The sequence below is a fragment of the Chiloscyllium plagiosum genome, chromosome 26, assembly GCF_004010195.1.
Source record: "Chiloscyllium plagiosum isolate BGI_BamShark_2017 chromosome 26, ASM401019v2, whole genome shotgun sequence".
In the NCBI taxonomy this organism is placed as follows: Eukaryota; Metazoa; Chordata; class Chondrichthyes; order Orectolobiformes; family Hemiscylliidae; genus Chiloscyllium; species Chiloscyllium plagiosum.
The window spans coordinates 1683272-1689319 of NC_057735.1; the positions used below are offsets into that span (position 1 = coordinate 1683272).

The 6048-nt window shown below is 45.2% G+C and overlaps 1 protein-coding gene across 1 annotated transcript in view; it reads left to right on the top strand.

The window, feature by feature from the left end:
• The first annotated feature begins 5594 nt into the window (after nt 1–5594).
• srgap2 (SLIT-ROBO Rho GTPase activating protein 2) overlaps nt 5595–6048 on the top strand; it is a 244264-nt gene continuing 243810 nt past the window's right edge. The window contains exon 1 of the mRNA XM_043716321.1: nt 5595–5670. The gene's annotated coding sequence lies outside the window, so the exon portion shown is untranslated. The remainder of the gene's footprint in view (nt 5671–6048) is intronic.

Below are 6048 nucleotides of genomic sequence, written 5' to 3' on the forward strand. Positions count from 1 at the left end.
CCTGTATAGCTACAAGATGACCTCCTAGCTCCTATACTCAATGTACTGACCAATAAAGGCGTGTCTTTATATTTGAGCCTGATATTTATAATAGTTAAAAGGATAGATCAGGATACCTTCGAGATGGCTTAGTGCTCTGAAGAAGAATCACTGGACTCAAAACATGAACTGTTTCTCTCTCAACAGGTGCTGCCAGACCTGCTGTGTTTTTCCAGCAATTTCTGTTTGTGTTGCATTTAGATAGTCCCTTTAATGGAGCAAAACATTCAAGATACTTACAGGAATGTCACCAGACAAAAGTTGCTGCTGAGACACAGTGAAGTAAGTTTAAGGTGTATCTCAAAAATGGTGAGTGAGATAGAGATGGCAGAGGATGAGGAGGGAATTTGAGAACTTTGAGCCCAGGCAAGTGAACAAAAATGGTGGAAGATGAAAATCTGAGAAGCCAGAAATGGTTTAGGACAGAATTCCGAGAGCAGTGAGTTTGAAGCAATGGAGATACTTGAAAATAACCATGAGAATTTTAAAATTGAGGTATAATTGGAAGCATCCAGCACAAGAATGATGAGTTGAATGGAATTCAATGTAATTTAGGAGATTGGCAACAGAGTTTTGTTTGACTTGCTATTTTTTCTCCTTCCTGATCTGTCAATTTGAAATTATTGTCTTTACCTGTTTGCCAGTGTGCAGTGTCAGACAATACTGGGGCTTTGTTTTGGACTGCAGGATACGGCAATGAGGTCAATGCAGAACCCTGGGGGAGAATGTTCCTTATTGGAAACCTCCTAATCCCAGCTGAGATCTCGAGCCATCAACCCAGCCCACAGAAGAGTTTGGTGAAGGTTCTGGAGCTATCCAGTCTTATCGTGGACTACTCCACCCATTTCATCATTTACATTGTGTGGTATGTGTATGGTTTCACAGGCTGAATGGCCTCTTCTGTGCGTTATGTCTCACAAGACAATTCTGGAAATGTTTGTTGTTATTCTTTTATGGAATGTCAGAGTCACTGACTGGGTCAGTATTTATTACCTGTCCCGAACTGCTCCTTGTGAAGGTGGGGGTGAGCTGCCTTCTTGCACCACTGCAGTTCATGTGCTGTAGGGTAGACCCACAATGTCCCTTCGAGAGGGAATTCCAGGATTTTTACGCAGTGATAGTGAAGGAACAACAATATATTTCCATGTCAGGATGGTGAGTGGCTTGGAGGGGAACTTGCAGATGGTGGTGTTCCCATGTATCTGCTGTCTTTGTCCTTTGAGATGGAAGTGGTCATAGGTTTGGAAGGTGCTACCTAAGGAGCTTTGGTGAGATGCTGCATTGCATCTTGTAGATGGTACACTACTGCTACTGAGCATCAGTGGTGGAGGGAGTGGATGTTTGTGGATGTGATGCCAATCAAGTGAGCTGGTTTGCCCTGGATGGTGTTGAGCTTCTTGAGTGTTGTTGGAGCTGCATCCATCCATTGCACTCCTGACTGGTGTCTTGTAGATGGTGGACAGGCTTTGGGGAGACAGGAGGTAAATTACTCACCGCAGGATTCCTGTTTTACCACAACAGCAACTATACCTTCAAAACATGTTTAATTTGCTTTGAAATGGTTCAAGCTTCCGGACTCACATATTTTCCTTATTCTACATTCAAGTATTTTTTTCCCCCAAGGTATTATTGTGATAATGGAATCAAACTATTCACGTGAAAGCTGCAGACTATCCACACGGATTGTCATTTCGAAGCTAGTGCTTCCAAATAAACCTGTTGGACTATAACCTGGTGTTGTGTGATTTTTAACTTAATCCACATCGAGTACTGGATATACCAAGCACAGCAAACTGTGCACAAGATGCAGCAGGGCATCCTCATTGGAAAGAATTTCTAAAGTAGGTGTTGGGCCCTGAATACAAATGTGAAGGTGTACAGACTCTTTTAGGTATATGTCCTGAATTCCATTGGCAGCATGTTTGCAGAGCAGCAGTTGCAGGGAAAGCATGCTATATCAGACACTTAAAAGTATTCTTTCTGAATTTGTAATACTGACACAGTGCCAATATATTTTACTGTCTTGTCACACCAAGTTCTACTTCCCTATCATCACTGTGCTCATTGTCTGACACCAGCTCCCCAGTCAAGCAACACTTTGATTTTAAAAATAGAAATTGCAGGAAAAGCTCAGCAGGTCAGGCAGCATGTGTTCTGAGGAAGGGGTCACTCAACCTGAAACCTTAACTCTGATTTCTCTCCACAGATGCTGCCAGACCTGCTGAGCTTTTCCAGCAATTTCTATTTTTGTCTCTGATTCACAGCATCTGCAGTTCCTTTGGTTTTTACTTTGAGCTTAAACTTTTAATCCTCATCTTCAAATCTCTTCAAGGACTCACCCCTCCCTGTCTCTGTAACTTCCTCGGAGCACACACGCCTCCAAGATTAGCTCCTGTAATTCAGGCCTCTTTAGCGTCTCTGATTTTAATCACTCTGATGTTGGCAGGTCTGCCTTCAGCTGTCTGGACTCTTCATCTCTGGAATTCCCTCCCTAAACCTTGCTGCCTCTCTCTCCAGTTAAATGGGGCACTGCTCATCTGAAATATAGTCTAAAGTATTAACCTTCTTATTGAAGGAAGGAGGCAAATTCATTGGAGACTCATCCCTGGAGTAGGCAGGTTGTCTAAATGAGGATTGGTTGGACAGACCGGGCCTGTATCTGCTGGAGGTTAAAGGATTGAGAAGAAATTTGGTTGATATTCAATATCTGGAGATGTCTTGACAAGGTAGTTGTGAAAAGGATGATTCCTCTTCTGAGAGAATCTAGAATTAAAGAATATTGTCTGAAAATAAGAAGAACCCCTTTTTTAAGACAGAGAAGGAGATTGTTTTGTTACAGAGAGTTTGATTCTTTCCCTCAAAAAGTAATGGAAACAGAGTCCTGGTGTATTTTTTTTTGAGGCTGTGATGACATATTCTTTGTTTAAATCAGAGTGGTGCTGGAAAAGCACAGCAGGTCAGTCAGCATCCAAGGAGCAGGAAAATCGATATTTCAGGCAAAAGCCCTTTATCATCTCTTTGTGATATATTCTTTGATAAGCAAGGGAGCAGGGTGAAAGATTACTGGGGGCAGGCAGGAATGTGCAGCAATCAGGATCAGGCTTGACCTTATTGAACAGTGGAGCAGGCCTGAAAGGTCTGTTCCTGCTTCTATTCCATTCAATGCTGGATCAGAGCGAGCTGTAATTCACATCAAGCACTCTCCTAAACTGGAATAAAGATTGATTGAATTCACTGAGGGCCATCATGACAGATATCACCCAAATCTGAAATCACTACACTGTGGCACACAGCTTCACAATGAGCCGATATAACACTGAAATCAGGAAGTTGTGAGACACAAAGATAAGTGAATGCATTGAAAGGACTTACAGCTGGAGCTGGAGGTGAAAACTCCAGTATTCCTTTTCAAAACTGTCTAATGTCTTGACAGAGTCAGGAAAATGTTTAACTTCTATGTCCTGATCAAATAGAGAAACAGGCTTGAAAGGCCAAATTAGAATAGAATATGGAAACAGGCCATTCAGCCCAAGAAATCCACTCTCCCCTACACCTCCCATTGATAACCCCCATATCCCTGAACACTCTGGGCGATTTCCCATGGCCAATCCACCCTAACCTGCACATGTTTGGACTGTGGGAGGAAACCAGAGCACCCAGAAGAAACCCACACAGAGACAGGGAGAATGTGCAAACTCCACACAGACCCAAGGCTGGGATTGAACCCAGGTCCCTGCTGCTGTAAGGCAGCAATGCTAGCCACTGTGCTACCCCCATTGTGGGATTATATCTTATGGTCCTGTAAACATAAATAGAAAGAAAGAAAGAAAGAGGTTGAGACAGGTCAACAAAGGTCGAGCAGTGGATGTGGTGTATATGGACTTCAGCAAGGCATTTGATAAGGTTGCCTAAGGTAGGCTCATTCATAAAATCAGGAGGTATGGGATACAGGGAGATTTGGCAATCTGGATTCAGAATTGGTTGGCTGACAGAAGGCAGAGAGTGGTTGTAGATGGAAAGTATTCTGCCTGGAGGTCAGTGTTGAGTGGGGTCCCGCAGGGCTCTGTTCTTGGGCCTCTGCTCTTTGTAGTTTTTATAAATGACTTGGATGAGGAGGTTGAGGGGTGGGTTAGTAAATTTGCCAATGACACAAAGGTTGGAGTTACCGTTGATAGTATCGAGGGCTGTTGCAGGCTGCAGCGTGACATAGGCAGGATGCAGAGCTGGGCTAAGAAATGGCAGATAGAGTTCAACCTGGATAAATGCGAAGTGATACATTTTGGAAGGTCGAACTTGAATGCTGAATATAGGATTAAAGACAGGATTCTCGGTAGTGTGGAGGAACAGAGGGATCTGGGTGTGCAAGTACATAGATCCCTCAAAGTTGCCACCCAAGTGGATAGGATTGTTAAGAAAGCATATGGTGTTTTGGCTTTCATTAACAGGGGGATTGAGTTTAAGAGCCACGAGGTTTTGCTGCAGCTCTACAAGTCCCCGGTGAGACCACACTTGGAATATTGTGTCCAGTTCTGGTCGCCCTACTATAGGAAAGATACAGAGGCTTTGGAGAGGGTGCATAGAAGGTTTACCAGGATGCTGCCTGGATTGGAGGGCTTGTCTCATAAAGAGAGATTGACTAAGCTCGGACTTTTCTCTCTGGAGAGAAGGAGGAAGAGAGGTGACCTGATCGAGGTATACAAGGTAATGAGAGGAATAGATAGTCAATAACCAGAGACTTTTCCCCAAGGCAGGGTTGACTGGCATGACTGGTATAGAGGAGATGTCAGAGGTAGGTTCTTTACGCAGAGAGTTGTGAATGAAGGAATGTGTTGCCAGCGGTGGTGGTGGAAGCAGAGTCATTGGGGACATTTAAGCGACTGCTGGACATGCACATGGATAGCAGTGAGTTGAGGGGTGCGTAGGTTAGGTGATTATATTTTACATTAGGATTAATCCTCGGTACAACATCGTGTGCTGTACTTTTCTATGTGTTTTGACTAATCATTGCAAATCAATCTTATGGCGCTTTAATAAACTGGAGCTTTGATAATCAGTGGATGCCATGATGTGTCAGTGTGGTTTGGGGAATGATGAAGGAACAGTCCCACTCCCAGACAGGAGGAAGCGCTCCGCACTGTGAAGAGATGCAGATTGTGCAGTGAATGGGAAGGATTGGATTTCCCAGGCTGACGGGGAGAAGGGGACGTCTCTTGTCCGAGAGCAGCGGCTTCTTATTGACGGAATTGGGTGAAACAGGAACCCCCCGCCCCCCAGCAACTGCCAAGAGTGTGCAGGCAACGCAGGGGCTGGTGGGGGTGTGAATAAAGGCAAGGGGGCAATGCCAACAAATCACAGCATCGCATGTGGGAACTGCACAGGGACAGGCACAACAGCACAAACAGCCAACTAAGGTTGAAAAAGTTCCTCAACTTGGACAAAAGGGAATGTCACTCTGGGGAGAGAGCGGAAAGTGGTACTGAGGGTTTGAACCTAAAATGAATCCGAAGGACCGATTTCAAGGAGAAAGCTGCGCTTGAAGAAACCTCCAAAGTTTTGGACTTTTGTGTTTCCTTTTGTGTTCTCCCTCTCTCTGACCTGACCTGAACCGACAAGAGAAGCCGCTGGGGGAGAGTGAGTTCTTCACCTTTTGGGGAAGGGGGTCTGGGGGCTCACCTCCCACCCCGAGCCTGGCTCCATTTCCCAGGGACTGGGAGGGTCATCATTCCCCCCGGGAAATCCCTTGAAGCTGTCTCCAACCTCTCCCTGCTCTGCACCAAGGGGTTTATGTTCGAACTTAAACTCCGGTCCTCAGCACTGTCGAGTCGGATCGCCTGAGATCAAAACCCCGTCCATCCCTCTCTACCCCTCTCTCCCTAACTCACACACACACACTCTCCCCCTCTCTCACACACACACACGCTCTCCCCCCTCTCACAAACATACACTCTCCCTCTCTCTCACACACACACACACACATTCTCTCTCTCACACACACACTCTCCCTCTCTC